Genomic DNA, 16,967 nt, shown 5'->3' with positions numbered 1-16,967 from the left:
GGAGATGATTTTTTTCACGAGTAGTTAATTAGATGGTTAATGTTCAAGAGATTACTTAAACATTACAACATATGAGCGTTAAGAAGGGTTGTAAGTAACTATTGTTTTATTACTTGGTGAAATAAGATCGATCAGCTTTGGGCGAGTTTGTGATTTTTTCTTTCTATTAAGAGATGTTTTCTATGTTAAAAGAGCGTGTCATCTTAAGTTTTCTACTTTTCCTATTCGTATTTGGCTTTTTATTTTTTTATTCTTACTCGGTTTTGTTATGAACCGATGTTTGCTTCTCGCTTTGGATTGATTGTAGAAAAGCAGCCCGTGCAATCGAGGTTAAATATTTACAAGATATTCTACCATAGTTGGAATATTATGAAACTTTAAGGGTGGTCGATCCATAACTTCTTGATCTATGTTTTTTGTATTTAAGCCCTTCATAGATTCTGACTACAACTGGGACAAAAATACATAAATGTGGGGTGATAGTGGAAGTGATGGGTGGTGGTGATGATAAGTTTAGGGATGATAATGGTGATGAGGGTGGATGGTTTGAGGTGTTTAGGGAATAAGGATGAAGAGGGAGAAGGGGCCGAGATCCCAAGGAGGAGGGATGACTCGACATATGAGGGAGGTTAGGAGATCACCGTCATTTAGATAGCGCACGGCTAGGGCTTGAAGGAAAGGGAAGGAAGATTAGAGTAGAGTGAATAGAAAGGAGATAGAACTCAATATTCATTCTCATAATCTTTTTGGTTGCCATCCACACCTTAAGAGGCTAATCAAACAAGCAAAAAATGACAATTATTAACCTTAGAAACAGTGAATTCCCGTTGATCGTGTTCAAACACATATTTTGCGTTCTCTACTGATGCGAATGTATGCAGTGCGTTCTCTGTCGATGTGAACGCCTGCAAGCATTCTATACCGACATATAGAATCCTTATTTTTTTTTCTGAAATAAATAACTAAACAAAATAAGAAAAGACTCCCATAGGGTATATCAATGCTTGAGATGACTCGGTGAAGTCCAAATCACATCATTTCACCATGCTTCCGCTCACTTTCCTCAAAGTGCAAATTCAGGATATCGCTCCATTAAGGTTGTCTCGGGTTCCCATAGGGCCTGCTCCTGTGTTTGTCCCATCCAGCTTACTAGCACCTCTGTGACTATTCTTCCTTCACATCTGACCCTTCTTCATGCTAGGACTTTCTCTAGAGTGGGCTGTTATGAACCAGATATGGAATGATCCGTTCGTAAGAAAATTATGAAAATTTTAGTGTGTAGCCTCGTGAGTTAGGGTTCTAATGACTCTGGTTTCACCTAAATCGAAGTCGGTATGAAAATTTAAAAATAAAAAGGTGGAGATAGGTCAGAGAGGGCAAAATGGTAAATATCTGATGTTGTGGCGGTCGTCGGAGGGTGGTGGACGGCCAAGGGTGGTGGTGGATGGCCGTATTATAGGGTGGCTGCTAGAGGTAGGAAGTGGCTAGGGTTTGGAGGGTTGGGATATTTCTACGACTATGATCTACTCTTAGAAAGATATAGCGATCTAACGACTAGACAAAAGATGAGGACAAAAATAATAATTGACTAAATTCAAATTTCTTCCAATGATAATTATCAATACATGTCCACCCCTATTTATAAGAGTAAAATACCTAGCGGATCAGATCCACATGCGGATTATCCGATTTATTTGAAATTCAAAACAAAAGGATAAAGCTAAGTAACTAATTTGACTCGACTTGACTCAACCCATGTGGTTGAATCGTAACATGGGCTCAACTGCCTCTAATTCGGGCTCGGGCAGTTGTGCTGCGACTTGCTCAACTAGACCAACTTAGGCTCTCAAGTTGGATACATGAAAAATAGGGTGAACTCAGGTAGGTCCAGCTTATATGCAACCGCTCCGACCTTTCCAAAGATTTGAAATGGACCAAAGAAGCGATGTACCAGCTTTTAGTTCTGAATAGTTCTTACTAAGACTTACCGGTACGGTTGGAGTCGTACATAGACCCAATCGCCAACTTCATAGCTTCTTTTCTAGTGTTTGTGGTCATACGCTTGCTTCATTCGGTTCTGTGTCATTGCTAGATGAAGCTTGAGTCGTTTGAGTATCTCATCCCGTTCCACTAGTACCTCATCTATGTCGATATGGTCAAAGTGTGCTCAGTCGGTCATAAGATCTCAATATTGGTGGTGTGCGCCCACAGACTGCCTCAAAAGGGGTCATTCCAATAGCGGTATGATGAGCCAGGTTATATGCGTACTCCACCCAGGGTAGGTAAGCTATCCATCTCTTCGGTTGCTCCCCGGCGAAGCACTGCAAATATTGCTCGAGGCAGCGATTAATGACTTCGGATTGCCCGTCGGTTTGAGGATGATATGTCGAGCTCATTTTCAGTTCAGTACCTTGCTGCTTGAATTACTCTTGCCAAAAGTGACTCATGAAGATCAGGTCACAGTCTGAAACTATTGACCTTGGCATTCCATGCAACCGGGCTACTTCTTTCACAAAAATTTTTGCTACCTTCCTCATAGTGTACGGGTGCGCTAGAGCTGAAAAGTGCGCACTCCTTGGCAACCGGTCGACCACCACCATTACCACCGTATGTCCTCTGACCTGGGGCCGTCCTTCAATGAAATCCATCATCACATCTTCCCAAATTTGCTCCAAAATGGGTAGGGGTTGCAGTAGTCCCGTTGGTTTGGTCGAGTCTGCCTTGGTGCGTTGACAAACTTCACATGCTCATACATAGGACAACACCTCCTTTTTCACCCCTGCCCATACACAATTTTGTGTCAATCTCTTGTAGGTTCTAAAGTTTCCTTCATGCCCCGCCATAGGGATATCGTGGAAGTGGCAAATCAAAGCCACCCGTAGTTCGGGTTTGGCCAGTACTCGTACTCACCCTCGGTCTAGTAGTAGACCGTCCTTCACTTCTAGCCCAGGATAGCTAGATGGTTCTTCCTCGACTTTCTTCATGAGCTCCCTCATCTCTGGATCTTCCACACATGCAGCTCTAATCTCCGAAAGGTAGGAAAATACCGGAATAGAAATCATGGCTAAGTCGGTCGGTCGGGTTCCCGCGATAGTGCATTAGCAACCCGATTTTCAGTTCCCTTCCTGCACACCAATCCGTAGTTGTACCCAACAACTTTGTCACCCACCGTTGTTGTGTCGGAGTGTGGATCCGTTGCCCAAGAAAGTAAGGAAGACTTCGCTGGTCGTACGCACCACGAATCGCCAATCGATGAGGTATGGTTCCATTTGGTGACAACATGTATAATGGCTAGCATCTCTTGCTCAGAGGTAGACATCATCTGGTTCTTTATTGACAATGCTGTTACGGACCAGATCTGGAATGATCTGTCCGTCCATAGGATAATTTTGAAATTTTAGGTGGTAGTAGCCTCGTGAGCTAGGGTTCTAGTGGCTTTGATTTCACCTAAATTGGAGTTCTAGATGAAAAGTTAAAAATAAAATAGTGGAGCAAGATCAGAACGGGGCAAAATAGTAAATATCTGACGTTACAACAGTCGTCGGAGGGTGATGGACGGCCAAGGGTGGTGGTGGATGGCCGTAAGATAGGGTGGCTGCTAGAGATGATGGTGGATATGGGATGGAGGTAGAATTAGAGTTTCTAACTTAGATCTACTCCTAAAAAGATAATGACGATATAACGGCTACGGTAAAAGTTAAGGACGATAAGTAATGCAAGGTAAATAAACTTAACTTAACTCAATATTCTTTCTATTCAATTCTATGCCTAAACAAAGAAGCCCAGCCCCTTTATATATAGAGGTCGGGTACAATGAGTCCTACTCGGACTAGCCCTAAAGGCTTATATGACTCAAACTAGGACTTGCCTTAGACTAACCCTAAAGGCTTATATGACTCGAACTAGGACTTGCCTTAAAAGTTTATATGACTTAATTGAACTTGCTTTAATGGCTTACATAACTTAACTAGACTTGCCTTAAGTGCTTACATAAGAGATAAACATGACCTAGAAATAAACATGACCTAGAAATAAACATGACTTAGCTAAATTAGCCTTCCTTATCCTTCTCGGATTGATTCTTCGTTCTGCCACAATAGAGTCCGAATATGGAGAAACCTTGAATACGGAAGTTGTAGATCAAGATGTCCTCGATTTTCTCCATTTGTTTTCATAATATGTGGTCATCTGTGGAATATCCTTTGAATATGTTCCCAAAACTGCACATAGCTGAATTAGTTAACTAATAAATTCTAACATAATAAAACTCTAATTAAAGCAAATAAGTAGATAAGATAACTAGATTCAATCCATCGAGCCAATCTCCCCTTGACGTGATTTGATCTGATCTGATCTGGTTCGCATCAAATGCCTTGCTCATGTATGCTACCAGCCTTTCTTCTTGCATGAGTATAGCTCCAATTCCAATTTTTGACGCATCGCATTCCACCACAAAGGGTTTGGTGAAATCGGGTAACGCCAAAACTAGAGCAGTGGTCATTGCCTTCTTCAACGCTTCAAAGGCCTTCGTTGCCGCCTCAGTCCAATGAAACTCTCCTTTCTTCAGTAGTTCCCTTCTTCAGTAGTGATGCCAAGGAAGCGACAATCTTGCCGTAGTTGACGACGAATCGACGATAGTAGCCATCAATCTAAGGAAGCCCCGCAACTCTTGCGGTGTCTTTGGAATTTGCCACTGCACCATGTTTTGCACCTTGGCGGGATCGACTTTCACTCCCGCCACTGAAAATGGCCAAGATACTCCACTCTCGGCTGGCCCCATAAACATTTGGACTCCTTCACGTTCAACTCATTGTTCTTCAAAATCTGCAACACTTCGCGAAGGTGAGTAAGATGCTCTTTCCATGAGCAGCTGTACATAAGGATGTCGTCGAAGAAGACTAGCACAAACCGCCTCAATAATGCCCTAAGGATGTCATTCATCAAACCTTGGAAGGTGGAGGGGGCATTAGTGAGTCTAAAAGGCATGACCTTGAACGTATAATGCCTATCATGGGTGCGGAATGTAATCTTATGCACATCCTCGTGCCTCGCGCGGATTTGATGGTAGCCAGCTCGCAAGTCTAACTTGTTGAAGTAAAAGGCCCTGAAAGCTTGTCCAAGAGTTCTTCAATGACTAGTATAGGATACCTATCCTTTACCATGATGGCATTGAGTGCACGGTAATCCATGTAGAAATGCCATGTCCCATCCTTCTTCCGCACTAAGTGCATCGGTGAGGAGTAAGAGCTTCATCTCAGTTGGATGATTCCGTTGTCCAGCATCTTTTTGACAAGTCTTGTGATCTCCTCCTTTTGCACAAATGGGTACCTATAGGGCCGCACATTAGCTGGTTTCGCTCCGGGAGTAATCTCAATGCGATGATCTTGGGGTCAAGCCAACGGCATGCTGCATGGCTCCTCAAACACCTCGCTGAATTCTTTCTGTAAGGTGGACAAATCAGTGGGTACTTCTTCTTCCTTTGCTCGACCTACTTGACTCTGGATCAGTTGCATTAAAAGCTCATGGCAACCTTCCTTTGGCAGTCCCACCATTGGTTGAAGTTGCGCTCCGAGCCGCAATCAAATTCTGTCTAACTGCACTCGCTTGCCACTTCGTTTGAAGTCCATCCATATCTCCAAGAAGTCAAAGGTCACCGGGCCCAAGCTTTGCATCCATTGCATCCTCAATACAATGTCAGCCCCTCGTAAGGGCAATGGGTGAAGATCCAGGGTGAAGGAATTGCCCTGAATCTTCAAAAGAACCCCTCGGCATACGCTGTTTGCCCAGAGCATCGTGCCATCTCCCAATGCTACATCAAATCCCAAAGTAGAGTCTATTGCCACCCCTATCTTCTTGACCACTCATTTTTCCATGAAGTTGTGGGTGCTTCCGGTGTCGAAGAGGATCATCATCATTTGATTCTTCACTGTGCCATTGACCCGCAACATTCGAGGTGCATTCGTGCCGATGTAAGCATGCATGGATATCTCAGCGTGGATCTCCTCGCTGCCCTCCAATGCTTCTTAGTCTTCCGCCGCATCCTCTAGTTCATCTTCCATTATCTCCTCTTCCTCCGCATCCTCTGCTTCATTCAACACCATCACAGTAGCCGCCGGTCGGACACATTTGTGCTTGGGGGTGAATCGCTCATCACAATAAAAACATAGCCCTTATGCTCTTCTCTCTTCAACTTGGGCGAGAGTAAGTCTCCTCATAGTAGTTCGGGAAGGTCGCCTTACTTCTGGTTGTGGCCGTGGAGGTATTCTTGCACCCATTGCCCTCGGTGGAGGCGTCGACACATGATGTGTGGCTACTGTTTGCCGAGGCACTCCTCTAGATTTTGTTGTGCTCCAGCCCCCTTTTGTTGCTATTCGTAGCTCTCGAAGCTTCTCTTCCATCAATTGAGCTGTTGCAAAAGCCTCCAACAATGTGGTTGGTTGGGCAACATTCACTTCGACTTGAATGTCCCGTCGTAGGCCACTAATGAAGGTGCTCTTGAGTTGAGAGTCGACCAGCCCCACACTCAATTGCTAACTTCCTCAAACTCTTCTTGATATGTTCTCACCATAGTCCTTTGAGTTAGTGATAGGGTCATGAACTAAAGATAGGCTACGCAATAATTCATTCAAGATCTGGATATATTATAGGAATCAGTCCACGTAACTATGGAAAAATATTTGTCAAATATTCTTCGGTAGTCAAAAAATTTCTTTAGTTTAGGAGATCCCAAGGATGAGGGAGGACTTGACAAACAAGGGAGTTTAGGAGATCACCGTTGTCTAGATGGCGCACGGCTAGGGCTTGAAGGAAGGGGAAGGAAGATTAAGGTAAAGTAGATAGAAAAGAGATAAAACTTAATATTCATTCCTCATAATCTTTTTGGTTGCCATCCACACCTTAAGAGGTTAATCAAACAAGCCAAAAATGATAACTATTAACCCTAGAAACAGTGAATTCTCGTCGATCGCGTTCGAACGGGGTCGAGCACGTTCGAACGTGTACGTATTTGACGTTCTTTACCGATGCGAACGTATGTAGGCGTTCGTACGTGGGCGTTCGAATAGGATCTGCGCATTCGAACACACAAATTGCGTTCTTTGTCAATGTGAACACTTGTAGGTGTTCACAAGGACGTTCAAACGCACCCGCTCTCGCATTCGAATGCAACATACAACAAATAACTAAACATAATAAGAAAAGACTCCCTTAGGGTGTATCCATGCTCCAGATGACTCGATGAAATCCGAATCACATTAGGTTTTAGTTTTTAAAGTGACGATTCTGAATCAGTTTTCTAAACCTAGTAGGACTTGGTTTTCTAAACAAACTTGGATTTCAATTTTGACTTTATCTTGGGCTTTGAATTTATTTTATCTCTAAGCCTTGTCAGTCTAGGAATCCTCTCTCTTCCCATGAAGTTTTAGGTGCTAATCTTTGTAGTGGTCTATTGCAAATTTGGATGATTGATTAGTGTTCATAGAATATTTGTTGTATTCTAAGTCTGTTAGAGATGACAAAAAGGGTTGCTTGTGTGAATTCTTCTTCATTTGCCAAACTTGTTGGTAGAGAATATTTGTGGTAATAATCAAAAAAGGAGGAGGCATACGTGCACTGCACATGCAATCCCCTTCTCATCCTCTCGCCCGTTACGCGAAGAGGAAGACTAGGTGCGAGAGTTCCGGTCAAAATATCAAATTCGACTCCAATTCAAAGAACCTACCCTGTAAATCAAAAATCCTAATTTTATAATCTCCTCTAACTGTTGCCACTTTCTTCTCCTCCCTCCTCTCATTCCCTTTTCTTCCTTCCTTGCCCATTGGAGTTGTATCATCGAATCAAAGTGTCGAAGCACCACCGGAGCAATTTTACTAACCATAAATATTAGTGGAAAAATATAATTGATATTAATTATGACTTAAATAACAGTCCCGATTTAGATTGATTGCTTGCGAATTTTTGTGGTGATTCAAGTATATTTGAAAGTCCAAGAGAGTTCTATTTTAGATTATTGCGGTGACTTTCTTAGGTGGCTCTTACGGTGTTGGAAAATAATACCACATTAGATCGAAATATTACTTACGGTTACTCTAATCTCTCTCAACAATTAGCGAAAGAGATTGTGAGCTTATCATCTAGTGACTCTTAGGAGAAAAAATATAATGCATTTATCACAAAGAGGGAAATCTTAGTGACCTTAATCAGATTAGCTACGAGGAAATAGTTTCGAGCGCTATCTCGAGGTAACTTCTAGTTGATGTGGATCTACAAGGCATTGACCCAATTGAGACATATGATATTATTAATATTAAGAAAATTTTAATTTATTGATACCAAGCATGTTACGAAATATGACTTACATTGTTATTACTTGTGCCGTTATTATTAGTGTTGTTGTAAGTATGCTTAGTGAAATTGTTATTGTATATCTCTGGACTTGGATTTATTTAAAGTTATGTCTATGAATTTTGAATTTATTTAGCTTTTAAGTAGATTCCACTTATTGAGCTATAATTGGCTCATGAAATCTCTCTTCTAATATTTTAAGTTCTGGTCAGCATGACGACTAAGTGAGACACTAGGATCTTTACCTCCATTTAGGATTTTCTTTTTTATCTTTAAGTTGTATTAGACATTATATTCTAAACTACTTCTTATTTTAATTTGGTTGGAGACATATTATTGTTGACATTTAATTATTTCTATTATTGTTGGAGTATATTTACTAGTCATATTCACATTAAATTTCTTGTCATTGTGGACTTAAAAAAATATTTTATTAAGGCTTCATATATCTCAAGTGTTTTAGTCACCCTAAGTCACCCTTTAGAGCTAAGTGGAGGTTCGGTTACACAAGCTCAAGTTCACTACAAAGTTATTTTATTATATTTAGTAGAATTTATTCTTATCTTCATTATAAATCTTGAATGGCATTACGTATACACGTCGTCATCGACGAGGAGCTATGGCCCAGAGTATATATGATGGGAATATGGGCAAAGCAGGCTCCTGCTTAAGTGCTAGCTCTTGCACCAATTCCTATTCAGATGTTGGAGCCAAAAATTGTCTATGCCCATATTCCTGCTCCTACCCCTATTCATGCTACTGCTATATAGTGATTTAAGCTCTTCAGACTTTTATTCAAGCCATTGGAGGACAGTCTGGATAGGGGTACTAGAAATTTCTAAAGGCATCTCCACCTGTCTTTAGTGGGACTATTGATTTGATTGAAACAGAAGCATGGCCTCTTTGAATCAAGATGATACAATTCAGACTTCATCGATGTCATCTCGAGCATGGATGCATTTTAAAGGTGTCTTTTATTCTTATTTTAGTATTTATTTCATAGAAAAATAAATTTTCTATATGTTGAGTTCGAACGCAGATGCGTTCAAATGCGCTTGTGAACACCTGCATCAGGTTCGCAAAAACAGAGAACGCAAAATATACGTTCGAATGCGATCGGGTGCATTCTAACACGATCGATGAAAATCTACTATTTTAGGGTTAATAATTGCCATTTTTGAATTGTTTGATTAACTCTAAAGGTGTGAATGGCGACCATGGAATCATTATTGAATAAATTGAGTTTTGCCTTGTCTCCTTCGTCTTCTTCTCTCCCGTTCTCTCGTTCTCCGGCGTCGCCGCTTCTAGCCTCCCTCGACCGACCAATCACCCTAGTCCATTAGGGGCGGCCCACTCCTCCCCCTTCTTCCAATCTATCTATTACTTTTCCCTAACCCTTCCATCACCGATAACCCTTCCATCTCCACGTACTCACTGGTGCCACCCCATTAACACCGGTCCACCAACCTTCATCAACACCAAGGATCTTGTGCCTCCATCCACAGATCCTAAGATGGAATCTCTGATATGCGTCTACTAATTGAATGATATCTCAAGATCCCACCGTCCGATTAACTTGAAACTTGATTTGTTGAAAAGTTCTTTTCCGGGAATACAACATAGAAAAATTTCTCGTCTATCCAACGGTTTAATATTTCGGGATCTATTTTCAAAGTTCCATGCCAGATCTTATCTAGATCTGAAAATCAGAATAGATCGAGCCTTGGCCAAAATAGGAGATTGTACCACAAGAAGATTCTATGAATATTGGACTACATTAAAGACTAGAAGGTTGCTTTGACAACCTACATGTTTAAGGATCGAGTAGAGCATTGGTGGTTGATGATCAAGCGCCAGTACATTGGAAGGAGAGGGAGTTGACTTGAGATAACTTTAAAGATATCTTCTTTAGAAAGTACTATCCCCTGGCCCTAAAGAAGAAGAAGCATGATGAGTTGTTCGAGTTAAGATAGGGAGGCATGTCTGTGGTTGATTTTAAGGCAAAGTTCACTAAGTTGCTGTGATTTGTTCTGCATATAGTAACTAGTGAAGAAGAGAAAGTCAGCTTCTTCTAGGGAAAATTGTGGCCAGCAATTAGAGATAATATCTCATTCTCTCAATGCTAGGCACTTCATATGATGGTGTATAAAATGCTCTTTGTTGAGAGGAACATTGAGGAGCTTCTTTAGGTGTAAGAGCAACAACACCCATATAACAAGCAGAAGAGCTACTCGGGATAGAGCAATAGAGGTGGATAGTCATCTAGCCAGTCTTTGAGGACCGAGAGTAGACCAAACCCTTATGGAGGAGGTCATAGGGAAAGCCAGTTCATGAACTGCTCAAGATATGGGTGTTCTCATTCTTCTAGCATGGGATGCAATGGAGTGCTTAAGAACTGCTACAATTGTGGAAGGCTCAACCATATGGCGAGAGACTACACAGCACCCCATGAAGGATGGTACTAAGATCAGCAATATCAGCCATCCCAGTCTAGAGTATCTAGCAAAAGACCTCCAGCACATAGTGATAATCAAAGATCACGTCTAAAGAATAAAGGGAAAATTTACACCTTAACTAAGGAGGAGGTTGAGCACTCACCATCTATAGTGCAAGGTACATTTTATATTTCATCCATACTTGCTAAAGTTTTTTATAGACTCAAGTGTCATACACTATTTTTTTCACCTAATTTTGTTTTTCTATTACATATCACACTTAAAACCATAGAATCATGCTTAGCGATGACCACACTAATAGAGAGGACTATACTATTAAATCTTATTTATAGATCTTGTATAATAGAGATTGTTAACTTAAAACTCCTAATAGTTCTTATTTGTTTAGACATGCATGACTTTGATGTTATACTAGGCATGAATTGGCTATCCACACATCATGCTATAGTGGATTGTAAAATGAAGATAGTCGTATTTTCTAGAGAAGCCAAAATTATTCTTCTAGGGTGTCCAAAAGATTTATGGAACTAGTATTACCTTAGCCCTTTAGGCAAATCAACTATTAAAGAAATGGTGCCAAGGTTTCTTGGCATTTGGTTGGAGCAGAACAGAAGATTCATAAACTTCAAATGGTGGGCGAATTTCTAGATATGTTTCCTAATGATCTACTTAGTCTTCCACTTGATATAGAGAGATTTCACCATTAATTTTCTTTGTAGTACTGAACCAATATTGGAGACACCTTACAGAATGACACTTGCAGAACTTAGAGAGTTGCAGACTCAATTTTAGTAGTTGCTAGATTTGGATTTTATCCACCCGAGTGTATCATCTTAGGAAGCGCCAGTTTTGCTTGTAAATAAGAAAGACGGAACGATGAATCTTTGCATTTGATTACTAGGAGTTGAATAAAGTCATAGTGAATAGATATCCATTACCTCAAATTGATGACTTTTTTGATCAGATGTGGGTCTCTCAAGTCTTCTTTAAGATTAATTTAAGATTTGGTTACCACCAATTGAAGATCAAACGTGATGATATTGTAAAGACATCATTTATGATTCATTATGATCATCACGAGTTCTTAGTGATGCCTTTCGGTCTCACTAATGCACTTGCAACATTTATGGATTTGATAAACTAGGTTTTTAGACTCTTCTTAGATCAATTTGTTGTAGTCTTCATCAACAATATACCGATCTACTCCAACAACAAAAATGAGCATGAGAAACATCAGATGACAATGCTTCAAACTCTTCGAGAGAAAAGCTTAATATGAAGTTCAAGAAGTGTAAATTTGGCTGGATGAGGTAGCTTTCTTTGGGCATGTTATTAGCAAGTATGAAGTCAAGGTGGATAAGCAAAAGATCGAGGCTATCAGCAAATGGCCAAAACCTACTTCAGTGTCTAAGGTCCGCAGTTTCTTGGATTGACTCGAGGCAGTGTAGGTGACTAAAGTTGATCAAAGATTATGATGTTAGCATCAATGATCATCTAGGGAAGGCGAATGTGGTGGTAAATGCTTTGAGCAGAAAATTAAATCATCAGAGAGACACTTGACAACACTCACTTGTCAGCAATGCATTATTAACGATTTCAAATGCTTGAAGATAGATATGACATCACACTAGGAGGTAGTAGCCATTTGCAGCCAATTGGTGGTTAGACCTACACTTTTACATCGTATCCAGACTGTTCAATTAGACGATGCCTATTTCAAGAAAGTCTTAGAATAATTAGAGAAAGGAGAAGCTATAATGCCCCCGCCTAGTGCGAGCACGTGCACGCCCACGCGTCCACACAGCATGTGTGGCGCACGCGACAAGACGGGCGGGGGCCATCATGCATAAATACACTCCTGTACTCACATACTCAATTACAAAAATAAATCATGACATCATCAAGATAAACATATAATATATTCATAACTAAATCCACAACAACCATACTAGACATCTACATAATCTGGCAGGGCCCATAGGCCATGATAAACCATCAAGATATAACTAAAATCACTAATACATGAGTACACTATAATCTGACATGTATTATATAAATCATCGTCTGATACAATAACATACAAATTTAACAAACAATGATACAACTCAGTTTCTATATAAATTATGATCTATACTGTCTCACACCTATAGCTCACCTCATTATTCTAAAATATCTTCTCAAGATATCTCAAGTCGCTATCACGTACCACATAGCTAAGGGGGTTAGAAAAGAAATAAGAGAGTCATGAGCTAAAAGCTCAGTGAATAGACTTTACTCCGAATTAGTGATGTCAAACAAAGAGTAAATCATGTACTGGATAATAGAATCAGAAAGGAACACCATGTCATGAATGAGTATATGAAGGTATCATCAATAATATATAAATGTATGGTAGATATCATGTCATAACTAATCAAAATATATAATTCTCAACAATATATAAACAATCTCTATATTATACTATCATCATAACTCTCTCTCAAATATAACACATATGATGTATGCTGACCATGACCATATTATGATATCAAATGCAATCACATATGATGCATATTGACCACTCGATAATCAGATATATCAGATGATAATAAAATTATATACATTTCTTAACATCTCAATCATCAATGTCATCTCTAAATGTCATCATCATACTAGACCACTATGCATAGTCAACATTCGGTACTCGATCTCAAATCCAGCCCAAAGGCTCAGAGCATACCTTGCCAACCGTTAAAAGTATCTCAATCAAATACTCATACCCTGCCAACCGTTAAAGGTATGATCATCATCCAGATCTGGGTATCCAACTAGCTGATAGAAACTACATGAGGATAACTTACCATATATGCCTTAGTGAACGACATGTGTCCGAATATTTGCTGCGCACATAAACTACCGACCTCAGACGTAAGGCCATAGGATCGCGACTATGTCGAGCGATCAATTATCTCTAAGCATGCCCTAACCCTCGCGCCTACTCGGGTATCCTCATGCTTTCTACTAACTATCATATCAATCAAATTTTATGATTTTCTTCTAAATGACAGATCATATGCATTTTATCTAGTACTATAACAAGTCATGTATATCAAGAATTATGTGGTAAGAAAGTTAAAAGAAATATATGATGAGATGAAATATCTAATGATACATGCATCATATGCATACTCGTGCTAATCTATCATATGCATACTCATGCTAGAGATCATCTCGATATAAAGTCTTAGCAGTATAGTCATCTCCAATCATTTATATATATAACCAGTATACTTATATCCCAGATCAGTCTAATTAAATGCATGATAAAATATGCTCGAGTGAAATCATCTCTAAATAAGGTTATATAATCATGTTGGAGGCCAAAACATACATATACATAATTATATAATGGATCCTAATTTGATAAAGGCGTCTAAGGGATAAGACTACTCACCGTCTAGTTAGAAGATACAAACACGTATCCCTCATGTCCGCCAACCAAGAGTCAACTCATCACTAACCAGATTCACGGGGTCTCACATAAGGGATTCGGGATCTGAAAATATTTAGGTAACATGAAATTAGTTGTTTATCTAATTAAAATCCGTTGATGCAAAATATCATGATTTATTAGGTTTTAGAATTTCTACTTAGTTTTATATAAAGTTAGATTTATAATTATAAATAAAAAATATATAGATAAAAATTTAATTATAATTAAGTTGTGGTTCTCACTCTATATTAATTAATTAGGGACTATATAGTCTTTACTTTATAAAATAATAAATAAATAAATAAATAGGCCTAGTATTTCATTTGTTACAGAATAATAATATATAATAAATTATTAGAATTACTTAAAATGTATCTCATAAGAATATTAGTATATAATCTAATAATTATAATTCACAAATCTATCTATTAATCTAATATAAATATAAATAAATAAATATAAGTATTACCTATATTTATGTGTAATAGTTTATAACCTAATTAATTATAAATAATACTAATTATAATTAATAATAATCATATTGAAGAATATATATTACTATAAAAATAATTAATATCTAAATAATCTATTTGCATTAATTAAGAAAGAAATAACTAAATAAATAAATAAATAAACAAAAAATAAATAAAATAAATAAAAATAGCATTGCCACTAATGCTTGGCTCGGCCCAGCACTATTGTAGAAACAGGAGGAGAAAAAGAGAAAGAAGAAGAAGAAAGGTAGAAGAAGAAAGAAGAAAGAAGAAAAAAATGTGCAAATGTTATATATGGAGGATTAGTCAATTACCATAATTGTATTTGGATCCTAGTTAGTGAAGAGTTAATAAATAAAGTCAAGTTAGAGGCTCATATTTCCACATTTATTATTCACCCAAGCAATACAAAAATGTATAAAAGATTTGTGAGCGAATTTTCGGCGGAATGGCATCAAGAAGGACATAACTAACTTTGTGGTTAGATGTCTCACATGTTAGAAAAATCAAAGTTGGGCATCAAAAACCTACAGGAAGGTTACAGTTTTTTTTGCTTTTGCTTGAGTGGAAGTGGAAAGATGTGACTATAGACTTCGTCTCGGGATCTCCGAGCACCAGATTAAATTATGATGCAATTTGGGTGATTGTGGAGACATTCACTAAGTCTAACCACTTTTTAGCCATTCATATGACTTACTCCTTAGATTGTCTCGCACAACTTTATATTAGAGAGATTGTTCGACTTTATGGAGCACTTTTATTTATTATGTCTGATTGAGATCCTTAGTTTGTTTCTAATTTTTGGCAGAGTCTACATTTAGCTATGATACTGGTTAGCATAGCGATTGAGCGAGATGCACCGGGATCTTTATCTGCACTCAGGATTTACTATTTTATTTTTAGTTGTATTTGATATTATATTCTAAAATACATGTTATTTCAATTTGGTTGGAGACACATTATTGTTCACATTTAGTCATTTTCATTATTATTAAAGTATATTTATTAGAGTTAGATACTCATATACATTTCTTGTCATTGTGGACTTAGAAAAAATTATTTGTTAAGGCTTTATGTATCTCAAGTGTATCAAGGTATATGACCAATTATGGTTCCAATTTTGAGTTGTGACATTTGCTTGTTGTAATCAAGCTTAGATCTGATCAAGCTTGACTTGGAATTAAATTTGAGCCGAAGATTTATAGTCAAACTTGGCTTCAATATGAATTTCTAGTTTAATCTGTATTTAGCATAACAAGAGCCTTGCACTATGTTTGGAACCAACTCTAGATGGAGTTTAATTAATTTCATTTGAATATACTTTAAGGATCCATTAGTTTGCAAATTAAAGGAAAAAAAATCGTAGTAGTTATTCTAATTTTTTATTTTTAAAATTATATGTTTAATTTAAAGTATGGTATTTTAATGTTTGGTTCTAATCTAAAATAGTAGTATAATAATTATGTCTTCACTTTTTAAAAAAAAATTGTGGTGTAATAATTACTTTTAATGTAATATAGAATTAGGATAAAAGTATAGAAAAGTAATAAAACTTTTGCTTCTATTTTATAACAATACCCTTTAATTTGACATAAACTTTGCCTGAGGGAATGCATAGACCAAAATCACCCTACAATAAATAAATGCAATACCATTCTTTATATCTACAATTTATACATCTATGTCTATATATGAATTAGGATTTTCTATGTATGCAATAACTATATAATTAACATGCTCTATGTATGCAATGATTATATATTAAGTTGCTCTATGTATACAATGATTATATATGCTATAATAACTACAAATTAGCATTTTTTTATGTACGAAATAATAATAGCTACATATTAACATTCACCAAGTAGCAGTGATTATATATTAAAATATTCTCCTAGTACATATTAACATTCTCAAAGGTTTAGAGAACTAGAAAGCTTCCACCAACATTTGCATAATAAGACAATGTCAGCGCATTGGATAAATATGTGCGAAGTAATATATGCAAATGTTATATCTTTTTTACTCGGATAAATATATGCACACCTTCAAAATTACTAATTTTGCAGTGCTGTGAGTTTGCTTCACTGGTAGAATACATACATTTCATCTCTTCCTATAATATAACTACGAGCATATTGTTCGTGAGGCAGACTTACAGAGCAATTGCAATATAATTATTTAAGACCTCTTGCAAAATTC

The sequence above is a fragment of the Typha latifolia genome, chromosome 4 (assembly GCF_019914945.1).
Source record: "Typha latifolia isolate L0001 chromosome 4, TyphaL0001v2, whole genome shotgun sequence".
Classification (NCBI taxonomy): Eukaryota; Viridiplantae; Streptophyta; class Magnoliopsida; order Poales; family Typhaceae; genus Typha; species Typha latifolia.
The sequence above is the reverse complement of the archived record's forward strand: the minus strand, read 5'-3'. Positions refer to the sequence as shown.